General features: G+C 37.4%; 1 protein-coding gene across 1 annotated transcript in view; it reads left to right on the top strand.

Annotated features, from left to right (window-relative positions):
* Positions 1 to 15,045: 15,045 nt before the first annotated feature.
* The window catches only part of LRP1B (LDL receptor related protein 1B), a 470,964-nt gene continuing 465,493 nt past the window's right edge, over positions 15,046 to 20,516 (top strand). The window contains exon 1 of the mRNA XM_056350419.1: positions 15,046 to 15,175. The gene's annotated coding sequence lies outside the window, so the exon portion shown is untranslated. The remainder of the gene's footprint in view (positions 15,176 to 20,516) is intronic.

Genomic DNA, 20,516 nt, shown 5'->3' with positions numbered 1-20,516 from the left:
TTGGTAAAGGTGTTGGTTTTGGTTTTTTTTTCATATCATCATGAAATTAGAGGGACATTTGTATGATTTTCCTGTCTAAATCTTAAGAGATTTGGTTTTAGATCTCTACAAGAACTTGACATGTCCAGTGATAAATAATGGGGTTTTATGCTGAATTTTCCTGTAACTGTTGAGTCACAATATATTAGGACAAGACAGTAAGAAAGCTCTAGACAGAAATTCCATTTATATATTAAAGACAGAGTAGCATCTTATATAAGTAGTAGTCTATACAAATATATTATTTTAAAGAAATATTATATATAGAACCAGCATACTACAGATCTTGTTTATGAACGATTTTGACATTTTCTTGTCTCTGATGTTTGAAAGCATTACAGTTATTCACCTGAATGTATTTCTAAATTTTGATTCTCAACATTTAAAGCCTAATATTGGGGTAAATGGTCTTAACATCTATCATCAGTCTGGCTCAGCATGCTCTGTTTTAGTTAACTGGAAATCTCTTCACTACTAGTCCTACTGTGAAAGAGCTGCTGAAATGCTTTTAATAAACTGGTTTTACGACTGTTAAAAATACAAGCATATCTTCATTTCTGTCTTCAACACACTAATTTACCTAATTACCATAAACTTCTATTACACATACATAAAATCTTTCTAAAAATAGTATGACCAGATCTTAAGACAAACTGTGTTCTGTGTCCATTTTACTATGGTTTTTTTTTTTGCCATTTCATATAGATTTACATGGAACAGGTTTGAATCAGTTTCATAATTTCATAACAAGAAGCTAGTTTGAGGGCTGTTATGTTTTATTTTTTGGGGGGGTTGGGGGGTGTTTAATTCTGGGTAAGTTGTAAAGCTAGAATTTTAATAATGGTTTGGATCCATTGAAATATGATGTTATATAAAGCTTTTTTCCATCATTTTGGAGTATAATTTTTAAAGACATGAAACACACCTCTGCTAGAAGTTGACGACTACCAGTAAAGGTTGTATTATTTAGTAAGTACTGTTTCAAGCCCCCCCTTGATGGAAGTGATTTCCCTAGTCACAAATTATGAATTTTGTGGCTTAACAACACTACTTTATTGAAGAAAGAGAAGGATTGAAAAGATCATAGAATAGTTTGAGTTGAAAGGGAGTGATCTCTGCAGTGATACATCTTCAGCTAGGCCAGGTTGCTCAGAGCCCCGTCCAACGTTACCTTTAATGTTTCCAGGAACGGGGCATCAACCATTATGGTGTAGAAGGTGAAGTACAAAACCCAACTACTTACCTTTTTTCAGTTAAGCTCCTTCTTGAGAGTAGGTTGCTTTCTTCTCTCTCTACAATACCTCCTGACAGCATTCCTTGGCAGGTAGAAAAGCCTCGAGTAAGTCACACCTCAGACTTGCACAAGTTGCTTTTACTCACGTTGTAGTGATCCGTTGCATTCAGGCATAACGGGCTTTGGTCAGGCAGCTCAGGTTGCAACTGAATAATTTCCTTAGGTTTATGGTATTCTTGCTTTTAAAAGCAATGCTGCCAGCTACGGTGAAAGATGGAAAGCTGAACAAGTTTGGGGTGATTGTGTTCCTGTGCTCGGTAGGGATTAGCATTCGGGTGTTACCCTTGACTTCGCTGTGCCTCTTCCCAAGTCCCTCTGCTTCTGAACTCCCTTTCATCTTGAGCCCTCTGAAGTGTTTAGCTCTTCTAAGATGTGGTTCAAAGTTTAAAATACATTAGACACAATGAAAATTCAAGGTGTTCTGTTCTGGAAAACAGTGTTATTGGCTGATGAGGGAGAAAAAGTCTCTGTAGTCTCCTTGGAGGCAGAACTCAGCAGGCAACTGAACCCCAATCCCCCCACCCTGCCACTGTTTTTCCTCTATGTTTCTTATTGAATTGTTCTTGCGCTCCTTCGAACTGACCAGACTGTAATGCTGTCCCCTTCACTTTGTGAGTATTCTGTTACAAGCCAGGCATGCACTGTGTTTGGACTGGTTATTATAGTGGCAAACTACCAGTTTTGTTTCAAACAACATTATTATATGGAATTACTTCGAAACCCATGTTTTGAAGCATTACTTCTGATAAACCAGGGGCACCACCCCTTTGCAATTTTGTCTGTGTGCGAGCAGAAGCCTCCAGGAGTTGCTGAGCAGGTGGATAAGGATCTTGGCTCTAGGTGTTTTATTATTCAATCATATCTGAGGTGGCTTGGCCTTGAATACAGCAAGATCTTGCTTTACAAGGCATGGAGCTGAATGAGCTGCAACTTTCCCATGAATTTCATTAATACATAGCCAATAATGGGGGAAGATATGGCTTGAAAGGGCTAGAGACTGTTGACTTGTTCACTGAGATTTACTGTGTTTGCTTCTAACATGAGTTCTTTGTCTGCTTCCACTGTGCTGTTATCTAAAGGCACTTTGGGTTTTGTGTTCTAAAAAAGATTACATCCAAGGCTGAATCATGTTAAATAATGCCTCTATAGAATTATTCTAGGAGTACAAAATCGGGGAGGGAAGCTTATTTTATTTTGCAGCTGGTAAACATATGAAACTAATTTTCTCTCTTAATTGTAGTACCTATCACACTGCAAAGCCTTTTAGAAGTCTCTGAGAACTACTAATTTAACATTTCCTACAAGTAATACAGGATTTTTTTACCAGCTCTTCAAATTTTTTTGTCCATATGAGTTTTGGTTCACATATATTTGTGTCTAAGGAAGCAAGGATGTGGATATGTTGTGAGAGATGGAAACTTTACTCTGATATGCACTACAACATATATTACTTTTTGTTTGAAATTAAAATCATTCCAGGTTCCAGGTCAGTTTATAGTTATTAGCAAATACTGAATCAAAATAGGACCCTCAATATCTATACAGTATGAAGCCCTGTAATTTTTATCTTTTTGACACAGTGTATACTCCAACAAGCCTGATTAAATCTTTTATAGTGTTAAATTTTATACTTAGAACAATTAAAAGTGGTTCTCATCATTTCAGTGCATGACTGCAGAAGAAGAAACGAGTCACACAATTTATTTTAATTAGATGTAATTTACATTTATGTGTCTGTGTACAAAATAAAAATGAATAAATTTATGATTGCGAGCTACCTAGATAATTTTAAAAATGCATGAGATATATTTCTAAGTTACTGCAGTAAAGCTGAATTAAACATATAAAATAATCTTTAAAATGAATAAGTAATGGAAATTTAATAACTTTTTTTTGGGGAAAAAAAAGGCACCAAAAAACTCAAATACTTAGAAAATGTTGGCCCTCTAAGCTAAATTTCCATGTTGTTATAGAACAGTTATGCATTTTAATGGTAAATTTCTACCCCAAAATCATAAATAAAACATGCATGTCTATACTAACACCATCTATTAAAAAGTCTTAACATATTGCAAACTAGGTGGAAATTTTTTCATCTTTGAAAATAGAAGTTTAGGTATCGGTGTATGTTCTAGTCCTTGTTTTTAAAACACTTGTGTTTTATGGTCTACATCTCATCAAACCTATGAAATGTCATGTTATTTGGGAATTGAGAATTTCTGGGTTTGATTTCAAGTTCTAGTGATGCAAACACAAACTTAGTAAATTCTGTTTGAATCCATGTTAATTTCTGAGGTGTTGCGTGGGTGCATAAATGGTCATAGGATGTGAGACAAGGAAGGATTTCCATAAAAATTTTTAGAGATACGATCCAGTAAACAACTCCTCCTATTACCTTATTTTAATAGAATTTCTGCAGTCTAATGAAGAGCTGAGCTGGAACACGATAGAATGTAATGTATAGAGATGGAAGATATGTGTAAATATAGTCAAAGACAGTTTTTCTAATGTCTAATAGAGCTCGTATACTGCAGAGATTCAGATACTCTATTCGATGTTGTATCCATGTGTTCTATTACACCACTGTATTGTTCTATAAAGAACATCTACATGTGTATTTCCACGGACATTTATACACTTTGGATATGTAAATACAACGTAAGTGTTGTTGTGTTACAGTATTGCTGGTATTAGGTACTTTAGTTGTGTAATTAACACTTGTTTTGTTCAGCTCATTACCATTTTTATCAAACTGAGACTCTATTAGCAGCCCATTCTGTATTGCACATAGACATCGAGTCATTACAACAGTTGACACAAGACAGCCTTGAGATGTGTGACACTAATTAACTAAAAATCTCCTAAGTAAAAATAGGTTCCTTATAACTAATGAGGAATGACGGTGTACAGGAAACAATATTCAGTTTTTACTTCATTGATCATAAAGTATTACTGTAGTGTATTGTAGTAAATCACACACACACACACACAAAAATCTGTTAACAAAGCTTTTTAGAAGTACAAAGAATATGTTTTTTGCTTCCTGAAAACAGAACTTTTTTTCCCTCCTTTTCCTGAAATCTTCATAGACTAATGTTTGTGAATCCATTCTTCAAAAATAACCAGGGCATATAAAATTTCAGTGGTTTTGCTTATGTATAGGATGTACAAGGACCTTCCATTTAATCTGATACACCCTAGGCACAAGAGCTTAGTAAAAGTGTCTTTTAGCTTTTTAATTTTTAGTGACTGTAGCGAAGGCCATAAATTCTTTCTCATTTGTTGTCTGTATGGTAAGTTTTACTGCACAAGTTGAAGCTGCGGTCATTGAGCAAGTATATAAAAGTACTAAAATTCATTGATGCATAACTATATAATGCTGGGCAGTTGTGATGGAAGATTATAATAGTTAGAATTGTTTTATTGTTGTTTTTAATAAAATACCACTAAAACACTGAGGTTTGCAAGACAAGATAGAGACCTGATTCTTTTAATAATAGTTTATGCTACATGTGTCATCTTGTGGGTTCTTCATTTTCCTTGCTTCCAAACAGCAACCTGTTTTCTCTACAGCTAGATACTTTTATTAGTATTTTCTGACTGCAGAGAGGGCTTTTTATTGATAGTTCATGTGATATAATGCATTTTCTTCCATACTATGTAATTTTGCAAGGTTACTTTTTTCCATTTGTGACATTCAAATGATAATTTTAAGGGTGAAATTTAGGAATATTTATGAAAAATCAGAGGTTTAAAAACAGTGTGATACCAACTTATACTAATTATATTCACAACTCAAGGATATTAAACGTTGAGGAATGGGAAAGTGTGATATACCATATTAACATGGTAGTGGGTCATACATACTTTTTAAAGGAAGTATGTTTATCTATGTATGCATGTATTTATATAGTCAGTAAAATGTTGATAGCTCTTAAGTCTGGGACAATGAAAGGCTGATAAAATTTACAGAAAAAATGTGTTTACCAGCATCTTATGAAGCAGTAGGGAGAATAAAAGGTTTTTATCTAAGCGATAGGCAAAACTTAAGATATTTAGATTAATTTTAATAAAGGCCGGAATTTTATAATCTGTTGTATAGGGGTGGAAATGTTTTAGAAATGTGTGATATGCAAAGTACACTCAGTTGACTTATTGTGAAAAGATGCAGTCCTGCTGGCAATATCAATAAAGATACCTTTCCTGACACCTGAAAAAACGCAAGCACAGAGAAAAAAATCACATTAAAACATATTTCTCTTTTGGACTTTAAGTCCTTTTCAGTTTCTCTGTGAAGTATAGTTATGTGTCTGCCTGACTCTCTCCCCTTAACTAATTTTCATTCTGATACAGAGTGGCAGTCTTTAAGCGCTATATATTTAACTGATTTATTACATTAATCTTCTGGCACAGTGGGAAGGAATATTGGAACACTCCAGGCAACTCTAGTCTTGTTTCCTCTCCCCTTCTCTTTGCCTCTGCCATTGTTTGTTCTTTGTTGGTTTTTTTTTCTTTTTTTCTGTAACTAGAGGGGCTGCAGAAAAGTTGGTGTGTAGGTAAGGTTTGGTCTTCCCTCTGTGGCAATTGATTTCTCTGACCACCCTTAACCTTGAGAGATATATATATATATATATATATGTATATATATATATATGTATATATATTTATATAGTTTTAAAAAAGTAATCACATTATCATGCTCTTAAATCCTGATTTTTTTTTAATATAGAGCTGTTAATTGAAAAATCACTTGTCTTGTAGAACCTTTATATTGTATGGGTTTTTGGCAGAGGAGGAGGTGGTCTTTTCTCCCTTTGGCCAGATGATTTTTTTATTTGAGGTAATATTTGGATCCAAAATATCCAACTGCATTTAGGAAACTAAGTGGATTTTGCTTGTTAGGAGCAGATTTTACTATTACCAGTCTAATTACCTTCGTGGCTTTAACACCCTTATGTTAGGTAAAAAACCATCTTTAAACATCTTGGGTCCCACTTCTGGTGGCTGCTGTGGGCTCAATCACCCAAAGAGCTGTATTCTGACTCCAGCCCTGTCCCAGCCCATGCATGCCCGGGTGGATTTTTGAATAACGATCCAACGCTGAGCTGTTTTGGAAAGATTTCCTCTACCACTTTTTCCCTATTTGTCAGCCTTTGTGCAACCTTCAACAGTTTTTCTACTCTCCAGTGGCTATCAGCTACATTACGTTAGAGAAGATGAGTCCTGTGGCTCCATTAATTATTTACATCTGCGTAGCAAAGATGAGCTCAAGTGTCTGACTCACAGAAAGCAGCCATCAGGAAAAAGATAGCCAAAGGGAAAGTGTTTGCTGTAGAGCCATCTCTAACAGAGCTCCTGGCTGAGTCGTTACAATGGCAGTATGCAGACAGTGTTCATGGTTTTAAACAAAAATAAGTATTTAAACAGTTAAAGCTATTACATAATATTAGATTTAGGCTGCTGTTTGCTTTTATCTAGTACTTACAAAAGCACACAAAGAGGAGAAGGCAAGCAACTGTGGAGCATCATAAACACAGTATCCATTTGCTCTGTTTTGCACCTGCAAATTCATTTCTATATAATAGTAGTGCCAATGCTAAATGCCTCTCACAGGAGTGTAGAAATTGGAGTTTTGTGTGCTGCTGTGAGGCTTGTTAAGCGTTAGAACCTTTTGAACTATTTTATTTACAGTAAGACACAAATTTGTAAACCATCCTTTGGAAGTGAATTGCAGTGTTTTTAGGGATTATTTTTCTTTTTAATTATGAGTTTTTGACAGACTAAATTATATATCATAGAATCATTTAGGTTTGGAAAGACCTTTAAGACCATCAAATCCAAACATTAATCTAGCACTGCCAAATCCACCACTAAACCAGGTCTCCAAGCACCACATCTACAGGTCTTGTGAATACCTCCAGGGATGGTGACTCACCACTTCCCTGGGCAGCCTATTCCAATCCTTGACAGCCCTCTGGGGGAAGAACTTATTTCCTACCATCCAGTCTAAACCTCCCATAGCACACCTTGAAACCATTTCCTCTTGCCCTGTGGCTCATTCCCTGGGAGAAGAGCCCGACCCCCCCTGCCCACAGCCCCTGCCGGGCAGTCGAGGGGGCGATAAGGTCTCCCCTCAGCCTCCCCCTCTCCGGGCCAAACCCCCCCGGCTCCCCCAGCCGCTCCTCACAGCCTCGTGCCCCAGCCCCTTCCCCAGCCCCCTGCCCGGCTCTGGGCACGCTCCAGCCCCCCACGTCCCCCCCGCGCTGAGGGGCCCGCACCTGGCACAGGGGCCGAGGGGCGGCCGCGCCGGGGGATGGTACCTGCCCCTGGCCCTGCTGGCCACACTGCTTCGGGTACCAGCCAGGGTGCTGCTGGCCTCCTTGGGCACACAGGCACACTGCCAGCTCATTTTCAGTGGCCATCAACCCCAGGTCCTTTTCTGCCAGACAGATTTTCAGCTGCTCTGCCCCATGCTTGTGGCATTGTGTAGGGCTGTTGTGACCCAGGTGCAGGACCTGGGACCGAGCCCTGTTGAACCTGAAACAACTGGCCTCAGCCCATTGATGCACCCTGCCCAGATAGCTCTGGACAGTCCCAAAGCCTTCCTACCCTCAAGCAGATCAATGCTCCCACCCAACTTGAAGTCGTTAGTAAGCACAGGCTAAGGTCAGTGAAAGGTCTTGATTGGATTTGGGAAGCTGTGGTTTTGATGGCTGTGGTGGTTCTTCCTGTAGAAAGCACAACGAGCATAAGCCTGTTCTTGAAATGGGAGGTAGATAGATACCAGAGGGCTGATTGCGTCAACACTTCTCCATTTATAAAGAGATAGGAGAGGTTAGATGCTTGGCACTAGATGCCTAAGTGCTGTGAATCAGAGCAGATGACTGACTGATTGCAAGACTGATGACCCAAAAGACATGATTTCTAAGGTCTTAATTTTCTCTTTTGATTCTGTTAATTTCACTATTGCTTTCTACAGTCTTTAGCTCATCTATTAAGTTTGGGTAGAAGTTGTCAGGGCATACTGCAACTGTATGCATTCATTTGTACACTCACAAACTTACTGGCTGCCGTTGGTTTTAGTCCTTCCGTTGGTTTTAGTCCTTCTTGTGAAGTTTTATATTGGAGACAAAATGCTGTGTCTGTGAGGTAGAGATTGTACCTATTTTTCTGCTGCAAACAGCACAATACTTTGCCTGCTTTCTTCTTGTTTCCAGTTGTCCACATACTACCATAAGTGTTTATTATTCTCCTTCTTTCGTGGACAGCTGAATACTTGATTTAATTGAAGGTGACTTCAAATTTATATTCATTATCAGTATATGTGGTTAAAAAAAAGCGTATGGATAAAAGTAGTACAGTTAGTTATGATATGTAAATCCTTATTAAATATGATATCATTTCTTTGCATATGTAAGATACCAAATAGTAAATATTTTAAGCAATTTCCATATATTTATCCCAGTGTTATGAAGTAATGATATTAAAAAATATGCATCTAATCTGAGTGGAAAATTACTACTTAGAGTAATTATGATACCATGGAATATCCTTTGTTTACACTTTATATATTGACATGTAACCACAGAAATTAGCATGTAGTATTCAACCTCTTGGAAGTTTTCGAACATTTAACATGAATAATCATGGAACTATAGTCTCTTTTTCCTCATTAATCTCTAATTTTCCAACAAAACAAACCTCTTCAAATGGTCATAATAAAGCCCTAAACCTTCACTATCTTCAAGTTACAGAGTGTGTTGCTGTGGCAGGGTCAGAAACGTTACTTTAACAAGTTGTGTTTTAAAACTTTTTGAAAGATAGACATTTTTAAAATCCCTGGTTATTGATGATGAACTGGATAAAAAATAAAAAGTGCCTCTGAGGATGACTTCACACAGTTTTAAAACTATATCAGATATTTTATGTTACTTAGGCTGCATGTGGCAAGTTGTTTCTTTTTTTCAATGAGCTATGCTAAAATAGCTTGTATTAATAACCAAGTATAAATATTAGGGTTTTTAATTATTTGTGCAATCTTAAATATCCTGAGTCCACAGTAGAAACGGGTTACCAGCAATGCTATGGAGGTGAGTTAACAGGGAAAAAGAGGTCTTTCAATCTCATATATGTGTTTGACAAGCCACATACTGTATTGTACCATAGTGGAGTATTTTAATTTATCCAGAACAATCCTAAAAGTTGTTAGATTACTCTTTCTTAAACTTTGGGCTATTTTGACTTAATCACAGTCATTAATCAATTTCATTTGATAATGCCACAGAGAAGACCTAGGTAGTTACTATACCAAAACTTCTCTGGAATAGTGTGTGCTGCAGTCGGAACAGTAAAAGATACTTTTTGACAGCTCAGTTATTTGCATCAAAAGTGTAAGTTTTGTGTTTGGGTCAGATTCCATCCACTGCGTGTTATTACTTTTGTACCTGAAGAGGTATAAAGTACCTTTTCCAGGGTTTCCATCTACTCATGGAATCAGAGCTGAATTCAAAGGCCGTTGAACCAGTGGAGTAAGGTTTTGTTCAGGATAACTACTCACTGTGGAGAAAGTTCACTCCATAAAGACGCTTAGGAGAGCAGGATGGATCTCTGAGTCACTGATGTACAGCACAAATGGGAATTTTGGACGCACCCCACAGTTTGGTATAATTGGTTCTTGTGGCTGAGGACAGTTTAAGATTAGAGCTGCTAGGAAGTTGCTGGCCCTCAAGTAATTTTGATGCAGTGATGTAAAAGAGATGCATCACATTTGGCTGCTTGGTCTCTTCTTTAAGAGTCTAACTACCTACAAGAGATGCTGAAAGAAAAAAAATAAAACACTTTGTCAAATCTTAGCTGAGAAAGAGAAAGGTGAAAAAATACACTCAGAAATAGAGTTTTGATGCTTTCTTAGTAATGGTTGTGAAATAAGAGCATCTTTAAATCAATATGCAAGAGGTGTGTGTGTGTTTTACTGTAGTTTGATAACTTTTTGTGGACCTTGAATTTAGCTGTGTACCCTAGCAAGTCTCCCTTTGTCTGAATCTACAATCTTTGTGATTATCTTTTATTCATACTTAGTGTAACTCCATAGAAAACTTGGCACACAAAGTTGTACTTTAAATTAGGGGGAATGTTTCTAGAAGAAGGAAACATATGGAATGAAATAATGTTCATCCATAATTTTTGCTAGTAAACATTTGTATATTGCTTATAATAACAAAAACTAGTGGAAATAATCAGCTTATATATTCTCAGTTGCCTCCTCTAGTTTGAAGTTTATTGTAGCCTGAGCCTGAAGTGAGGCAGGTTGCACCTCTGGTTAAGAACAAATTCAAGACAAGTACCATGTAAAAAGCACCTGTGAAATGTCTCTACTGAATCTAACAGCAGCCTTTAATACTTTCTCATGATGCTTCATTAGCAGAAAACGAGAGATTATGTTTGATCAATTCCATCATCTCCGGCTGGAGGACATCCCAAGGACTCTCTTATCTCTTTCTCTGCCCCCAGGGAAGTAAGAGCATTTTTGTTGGAAGGGACCTCAGGTAGATTCCGTCTATGCTGCCCAGGTATTGCCAAAATACAGTGCAGTTTTCTCCCATGCTTTCTCACGTGCTGGGAAAGTGCAGTGAGCCTTGGCACACTGTCACCAGATTATAAATGGCCAGTCACTTTAAGCCAAAGAAATCTGGATCTGAAATGAATCGCTGTCCTGTTTTCAGCCTGTCTGCTCCTGGGCACAGTCTGCCTTCTGGAGGATTCAGGGACAGCAGCAGTGATCTGTCCACCTGGCCATGCCTGGTCCTCCCATGACTGCATCTAATCTTGGTACCCCCACCAGGCCTGATCCTGACCCCCCCCCATGGGCAGGCATCGGGGCTCATCCTTACAGAGGTGCCTGGTGCCCCTTCTGGTGGGGGCTGCCCCAGCCGCCTGCCAGTTGGGGTGTACAGCCCTGCCCGGGGGATCCCACATGGCCCTGGCTCAGTTTCTGCAGCTCAGCTTTTTTACCTTTTGTCCTTTAGCCATCTGTTAGGGGACACTTACATATTCTGCTTCCTGAGCCAGAGACTCTGGAGCTGCGCAGCACTGCACGAATGGCACTGCTTCCCTCCTCTGTGCCTCTAAGCACTGTCCGGGTGTGAATGTCTGAGCCATTGAGATGGTGTATTACCATAATTGCAGCCAGTAGTTTTGACTATTTTCCCACCAACTGGCAAGGGTAGGAATTATTGCATCTTTTAAAGAGAAGAAAAGACACCATCTGTCTTTTATATTCTTAGCATTCTTGCACTGATGTAAAATACACTTAGATTATTTTGAAGAAGAACACTTTTAAATTCCTTTTCCCAGAGTTCACTTGATAATGCTGCCAGAAGTGGCTGTCTGTTAAAGGAAGAAGGAAGAGGAATAAACAAGATAAAAAGCTACTCATCTTTATTTGCATTAGATATCTCAGAAAGTGCAGTAGCTGGGTAGGAGCAGTGGGGAAAGCCTGTGCTGCTTGAAAGGTATTGCAATAAGCAGCTTTGTTTAGCCTAATTTTTGGGGTTTTTTTTTTTGGATGAAGGTGGTAGGAGTTATGGGCAGGGAGGCTTTGGGAGATGCTGGCTTGTTCCGCCGGTGCTGTTGGATGATTGAGACCTGTTAACATTTCAGAGTCATTTTGTAGACAAAATAGGTCACAAGTCTTCTGTAAAACAGGGCTTTCTTGGACTGAAGTTCCTATTCATTTGTAAGTCAAGCTGACTTCCAAAGCATCAAGCTAGTAAGGAAACAGAAAGTACATGAATTAATCACATGAAGTTGTTAATCTCTTCTAATCTTAACCTTTCTGTTTTCACAAGTGGTGCACAAAATTTCTTTTGAAAACAAAACAATGTGAGTAATAATTCTTGGAGCATTTTTCAGTTTCCTCTCAAAGTAAACTAATTTAGGAAACTCCCCTAGTAGTATTTAAAAGTAGATAATATATTTAAATCTGTGGGAAGTTTCTGTCCTGAAAGAATCTTGGTATTTTTAAAGCAAAAGGCATCACATCAAAATTAAATCCCAAAATTTTTAGACAGGAACATATTGGACTAGTCCTATTGAGATTTTAAATGTTAATTAAGAGATTCATTCTTTTCACTCATTAAATATATAAGATAAATAGATAAGCTTATATATTTTTGGTCACAGATCTCAGTTTTTTGTTTGATAAGGTATGAATGTTGAAAGTCCTCTAGCTTTGCTGGGTTTATATGTAGATAATGTAAGTACCATGGCTTACATGCTTCACAGATCTAATTTCTTTTAATTAACATTCTCTATTTTAGAAGAAAAGATCTTTTCACTCCTCACACTCTATTCACAGTCAGTCTAATGCAATGAATAAACAAGCAATAAATGGCAAATCACAGAGTTAGTTTGGTTATGTTAGATGAGAGATGCCTTCAATTCCTTATGCAATGGAAATGAGAATCAAATTAAAACTTTGTTTTATATGACCGACCTGACACAGAGCACTTGGCTATCCTAAGCTTCTTTATTTACATTCTTTTAAAGTTCTGTGGTTACCATCCTGGAGGAACACTGAGTACTACCACAGGATGTAGGTACTGCAGTGAGCTTTATGCACAGCTATGATGGGATGAAGTATTCCACTTGCAAGTAAAAAAAACATATATATATATATATATATATAAAAGAGTAACCTGCCTGATGCCCAAGCAATAAACCCCCTCAACCCTCTAGCCAGTGGCTTTGCTGCCTGTGAAGGGTGTGGCGCCTCATTGCCCCCACCCCTTGTTTTCTTGCGTGGTGGCAAGGTCTCTGCCAGCACCAGGAGGTCACACTTCTCTGGCTTTTATTTGCAAGCTTGTGAAATCCTGACATCTTTGGTAAATTGTAATCACCTCTTAACTTCTTGTTGTTAATTACCTCCTATATTTTGCTGGAAAATGTAGGAAAAATATATTCTTTGTGAAGTGTTTTAATACCTCTACGTTTGTTTAGCACTTATTAACCTAGAGCATAATGAGAACAGTTCTTTTATTTGAGTTGAGAAGGTATTAAGACCCCTTATCATTAGCTTAGGAATGCAGTTTTCTTAAAATGAAATTAATGTTGCATATGACCATAATAAAAAATAAGGTGTTTTTTCATCCTGGAAGCACACAAATTGAGATGGAGTACATCCCCATATACGTTCCCTTTTTATCCCTTGTACCAGTTATTTCTGTTAATTGATGGTGCATCAAGGATGTAACTGACGTCACTCCATCGGTGCAAGGTGTGGAGCTGGTCTGAGGAGGGAAGCAGGATCCTCTGCATCATGCCTTCCTGCACCGTGGATATGTATTTTAGGGACACATGCTCAGCTTGGGGAAGGGGGGCACCTGACCCATGCTGGTGGGAGCTGTGTCAAAGAATAACAGCAAAAACATTGTAAACCACAGATAACTGGTATTTGTTGTGGCCACTCTAAATTGCGGACTGCTTCCTGAAGTGTAGCATTGCAGTGAGAATTTTTAGTTAAAGTTTTCTAATTGGGACAAGTTTCGTAAGTTAGGATTCTTATTAAATGGGCCATGCTAAGAGCTACCTGGACTTGTTATAGAAATCGTAAATTGCCCCCAGAGCTCTCCTTTGCTTTGCCATGCTGACTTCAAGAGACACGATCTGCCAAGGCTGAGATTTTCCCACTTGTAAGGGAGCTTTCAGCCACTCGGTGTGATTTCTGCCCTTTGTCTCAGAGGTAGCGCCTGGGAGAAGGTGGAAGCCTGTTGCACTTGAGCATGGTGCATCCTGGGATGTACTTTCCTTGAGGGCTGTTACAAGCTCTCAGAGTTCAGCACAGACCCAAGGCTCTAACACAATCGATCCAGGAGCTTGAAGATGTTCCCTGAAAAATTTCCACACCTTCAGTCTCTCTGTAGCTAATCATGTACTGTGTATAAACGGTGATTCATTCTCTAAGTGAGCTAAACCCTTCAGACTTCTAAATGTCTCAGCAGAGTGTTAAAAATCTTGAAGTCTTTATCATGCGAAATTATGTTTGTGGGGTTTTTTATCAGTCAGAACCTTTTGTAAGAGATAAAAGCCATCCTCAAATCTCCCTGAACTTCCTCAAAAATCCCTTTACTTAACACTTCATAGATAAGGGGACATAGAGTGATTGCAGCTGGGGTGGGATCCCAAAGGGAGCAATCACAGCATCCTTATCCTCTCCCTACCATCTTGTACCCTGCAGTTTCCAGAGTCAGACTCTGGGGCTGAAGGAACAGTTTCTCTGATCTAATGCAGCAATAAATACGTAACATTTATGTAAAATTTCATAAATGTCTACAATTATCTATATAACACAATGATGAACATAAATACTGATACCTATTACTCTTGATATGGGTCTTGATATGATAATCTCATGGCAATTGAAAATCTTATGATACTTTTTAATCTTTGCAAAGCCTAATTTTAGTATCTGTAAAACGTGTGTTTTGGGAAGTAATCCTCAGACCCATTGATTTCTTTTTGATTGCAGTAGTCATTTCCTGATTTTAATTATCCTAAATAGAGTGATAATAATGCACTATAATCTGCAAAATGGACTAATACATGGAGTGTTGCCCATAGCTTTGAAATGAAAATGCAATATTGAACTTTCTTTGCCTTGTTGTAGATATAAAAATATATATAAGAGATTTTCTCTTTGTTTTTTAGGTCCTGAGGAAGCAGATTTCAGGTGCACCCCAAATTATGTTAGATGCATCGGTACAAACAAATGCATTCACTTGTCTCAGCTCTGCAACGGTGTTTATGACTGTTCTGATGGGTATGACGAAGGAGTACATTGCCGGGGTAAGTAAATTTGCTGAGGAAAAACATGCTTTAACCCAAAATCTTCTACTGTATTTTCTTTTTGAGTTCAAGGAGAACCAGAACTTTCTTCTTCTTGGGAATATGTACGCATATATATACACACAGAAGTGAATGGATAGAGGCATATTTTGTTATATGTTTCAAGTTAATTTTGTGTGAAGAAAATGCAACTAAAACACACATACAGGTTTTCAGACTTTAATAATTACTAAGCCTGTATGATCAAAATGGATATAGCAAAAGAAAGATGACAAAGCTCTTTTCTAGGGAGCAAAGGCTGGGCAGTGCAGTTAGCCAGATAGTTTTTTTTTTTTTTCCTTATAACTTTTGTTTAAACAAAAAGAGCTAGGGAAAAACACTGGCAAATACATCAGATTTGGTATGAGCATTTTTCTGCATGGAAGGCTTGCTTTTGTAGAGATTTTATTCTAATAATCTATTGTTTAAAAGTGTAGTAACCAAATTTCTGACAATGAGAAATCTTAAATAGAAATTGGTGGAGGTCCACTTTTTTAATCTCAGCTCTACTCTGTGTGTGTGTGTCTCAGCTCTACTTAAGCTGTGCCTTGTGGATGGTTATAGGGCTGTCATACTGGGCTCAAATTGTGGATACCATGAGTCATTAACATGTCAGTTATTTTCACTCAGTAGTATTTTCACTTTACTGCTAGGCAAGTAATTGTTCGTGATCCTCAACAGATCTCATGTTCAAAACCAGAAGCTCAGGGACAGGTCCTTGGACTTCTGCTACAATCCGATGTGACAATATACAATAAAAGATACAGTTAATGGTATAGTTCAGAGAGTTCAGTTAGAATTTAGAAGTTCATCTGGACAGATTTTGAGAACTGTCATTGTAAAATCTAACCTTGCACCAAAAATAAGCCAGCTGGATAAAGAAAAAAGAAAAAAAGAAAAAAAAAAATGCCAGCAGAAATTAATCAGTGTAATACTGCTGACTTCCCAAAACTACAAATAGTTATTTTTATATAATCAGGTGAGGATACAGCCTGTCATAAAGTATATGATAGATAGTTCTTATTCACAGTGATGGGAATAATTTCTTTTCTTGAAGGCTCTAATTTTGTGTAGTCCTTTTCAATGAGCATTACACAAAATCAAAATTTGTGTCAGCTTATTGATTTTAGCACTGGTCCCTGTATCCGAAAAACCCTAGAAGTTCAATTGGTCAAAGCAGTATTTGACCCATACTGAAGCTTTCTGATGTGTTGCAGGTGTTTATCAGAGAGCAGTATTGATCAGTTATGCACAACTTAAATATATATTCCTCGATAAGTCATATATTTTTATAAATTATTCTGGACTAAATGGCAGAGGATTAAAAATTTCCAGTGCTGAATAATAGCTGTTTTATAAGTCTCTTCCATTTTTATTGTATTTTAACTCTTCAAAGTAGGAGATAATTTGAATCAGAAAATACATAGGCTAAAAATAAAATCCTATTTTAGTGTAAATTAAATATGGGATATTTTTCATATGTAGCATTTTGTATATGTAGCCTGTACTTTGAAATGTCATAGCACTTAAAATACCTAATCTTTATTCGTGCCCTTTCAATTTATGCTCAAATATACCTTGTAAGGTTCATGTTGATTCCCACAGCTTTCATTATTATCATATGTGTATATGAATACTTTCCAATGGTAAAATTAATGTCTGCTTTCATAAACTACCTTACAATTTAGTAAAATCTACTAAACAAATTTTTGGTCTGAACACCCCAGAACATGAAGTTGTATTATGTTGTATTTTATTAAGAATTTAAAGTTGCCTCCCAGTTTCTGACCTAGTAAATGGTTAACAGCTCGTTAATACTGCTTTTTTGTAGCCATTACATATTTTGACTTGCTTATTAGAGGGAGTTCTTCTTAATTATTTGTGGTCACATACCTATTAACAAAGCCAAAGCATATAGAAACTAAAAATTTTACATGATGATCATGGAGTTTGATACTAACAGGTACCACTAATGTGTCGTTAAGATACATTCCTATATATTTGATATCTGGTATGAATGCAGTATGGTTGTAATTAGTCTCTGTCTCTCTCTGTTTATGTATCAGAGCAATGCATGGGTAACCATTGAGTCATGCTGTTGTACTTTCTAAGTCCTGAATATTCAAGTCATAAGTTTAGATCATCTGCGTGGCCAAAAGCTTAAAGGTGCTTAAGAAACCTAGCCAAATAGTTAGCTTTTTCTTTATATTATTAACAAAAAAGGGCATTCTAAGTATGTTCCTCTTTAATTGATGTTACTCATATGTAATTGTTGATTGAGGAAAATAAAAGCAGTTTTAAATACTTCAGTGCAGGCAACTCAGCTGGTCACAGAGCTGAGTGTTAAAATAAATAATGTATTGCTAGTGACACTGGTAGTGTTGTGAAAAGAAGTCACGCTCTGCACCAGGAAGATAAGTTATGATATGGAATGGGGGGGGGGGGGTGGGGTGGGTGTGTGGGGGTTGGGGGTGGTGCAGTGACCATGTCAAAAACCATTTCAGTGTACAGGTCACAAGTCCACCACAGTGAAAACTTCTGTTAAGGCTGAAGTAGTAATGGAGTATAAGAATTCAGTAACTGGAACTATTCTAATTTCTTTCTCTAAATTTAACATTCTTATGTTAATTCATTATATTATGATCTATTGGAGATATAGTCAGGCCTGCACCTTTCCCTGGCAAGTAAAAATATGATCGTATCTGCAGTGTGAAATGGTAATGTGTGTGAAATTTCAAGGAAATAGGAGTAAACACAATGACATTCCTGCCTCATCATCTTTTATTTCAGGCACATATGCATTTTTGCTGGTGAATGTAATGCATAAATTCAGGAGGGGTTGTGGCAATATGAAATAAAACATGTTTTATTATGTATGGTTGTTTCACATTATGTGTTTCAATGTCCTTCAGAGGAGAAGGGGCACATAGTTAACTGGAACTCACATCCTATTATAGTGATGAGACTTTTGTATTTGGTCCTTTTGGATTCTTTGCTATTTTTTGACTAATTAAAGAATGTTTTAATGAGGCTGAATAAGCAAGGGATCGAAGTATATACCAACCCCTCCTATTCAGCTGATAGTTTCACCATGATCCAGTCCTGCTGAATGGGGGAATTTGAGCCCATCAGCTATTTGGAGTTTTGATAAGGCTCAGATAAAATTAACTGATGCCAAAACTAGACCCAAGCTTGAGTAGGCCTTGTAGAAGACTGATCCAGAGCTGGCTTTGACAATTAAGCTTCTTTAACACAGTTATTCAGGTTTCTTCTGGGAGCCAGGCCTTTGTTTCACTTGCATTTTTAACCACTTTTAAAGCTCAGCCACGCGATGAACTGAGAAGTCTTTTGCCACGAGGGAGGAACTGAACTATGCCAAGCTGAGCTGTGTAGCTCCAAGTCTTGCCTTCCCACAGCTCACCCCAGTACCATACCGGCGAGCCCTTGGTGGGCTGGTCGGTGGCATAGACAGTATTGAACTGGGACCACCTGTGGTCAGTTTAAGCAGATGCCATGTAGCTACAGCTTGCACCAGCCTCTGATTTTGTGGTCTGTTGAAGGTTAAAATTCCTCCCCCCCCCTCCACCACCGTTTTTGTTTTTTTAATTAAGGCTTTAGGAACAGCTTTGATAAATATCTGTCACAGATTAGGTGGAGTAGCCTGGCCTTAAGTAGGTAGAGAATTAGATATATCCTGAAGATAATTTTGAAGGAATTACAATCAGATTCCCGTGAATCTTAGAAAAGTTTTTTTGTAGGGCTGCAGATAAGATCTGTACAGTTTTATAAATCAGTACTTTATATACAGCAAAAAATTTAAGGTGATAGGCCAAAATTAGTTTGTGGTCTGTCTTTTGAGTTAGAGCTATAGAAAAATAAAGCTTTTACGGAATACAGAGATGTCCTTTTTCACTTAACAAACTTAAGGAATATATTGTTATTAATAGATTCAGGAGTAGTTAGGCTAAAATTTGGATATTCCAGATATACTAGAGGAATACTGAAAAAAACCTAGAGCAAATATTCTGCATGTCTTGGCTTAAAATTGAAATTGTGACTGAACATAAAAGATCTCACAGAATCCTTCTAAAAGTTCAGATTGTTTGGGTCTTTGTTAGCTGTGATCTGAAAGATAACTTCTAGTCAATAAAATATACAAAGGCAAACTCTGGATCATTTAGTATTAAGCAACTGCAGAACACACATACAGAAGATTTGGCCAAATAATTGTTATGCTTGTAGAAGCCTATAATCAGAGTATTATTTTTCTGTTTAGGCTTTTTGAATGAGTTGTTATCATAAGACAAAGATAAATGCTGATATTACGGAATCATGCTTTTGGTTTGTACCTTTTACAGCTGGAACACTGGGAAATTTTAAGTAGTGTTTTCCATAGTGAATAAAGCAAACCTCAGAGTTTTTGGAATGCCCAGGCCTTTCAAGAGTGATGCAAAATTATAAAACTGAAAGATACGAAGCTACATTTAGATCCTAGTGTTAATTTTTTTTTCTTATTAAGTTGTTTAACAAGGTTATTAAGAAAACCATAGATAGTCTAGAATTACAAATTTTCCCACCATTTCCTCATGAGACCTTTTGTAGAAGTAGTGCACACCTGCAAAAGAAATCCTTGTAAACTCACTTGGTTTATTCTGAGAAGCTTTAAATCAGTCATCCATTAAGACTGTGATGTACAAAATGTCACATCAGGTTACTGAATCTTTGAAGCCCCAGGAAATCTCACAGTGCTCCTGACATACCAGTGAGGCTGCTGAAACCATCAGGTAACATTCAAAATTATTCCCTCTGCAACTGCTCTGCGTTTGCATCAAGCTTTTTACTTGTGGTTATAAGACAGAAAAGAGAAAAAGGTGTAGGCAGTAAAATAGGACAATCATAGGTATTTTTGCTTCGGAACAGAGCTGCTAGAAAGTAACTAAATTTGTATGGGCAAAAGCCTATTTTGGCTTGTTTGGTTTTATTGTATCTCCTCATTTCACCATCCAAATATCCCTTTTCTTGTATGTTATTCTCATTCTCATCTTTTTGGCTTAATAGTGGGTGATGTGGCTTGCTGAAATTAGCCAAGGTCATTTAGTCCGTTCTGCTGTCAAGACAAAGAAGTCATGGCCTTGGTGATTTAATAAGTTTCTATCATCAAATCCTATTGCAGCAAAGAAGATTAAAGGTGGCTGGCAGGGGGATAGAGCAGGGAAAGACATTTGAGTGATGTGATTTCAACCCGTATTTTATGGGCTGTTGCTAAAGATATTTTTCAAGTCCAGAATACACAAATGAAGAC

The sequence above is a fragment of the Falco biarmicus genome, chromosome 8, assembly GCF_023638135.1.
Source record: "Falco biarmicus isolate bFalBia1 chromosome 8, bFalBia1.pri, whole genome shotgun sequence".
NCBI classification, from domain to species: domain Eukaryota; kingdom Metazoa; phylum Chordata; class Aves; order Falconiformes; family Falconidae; genus Falco; species Falco biarmicus.
This window is presented reverse-complemented; position numbering and strand designations above follow the sequence as displayed.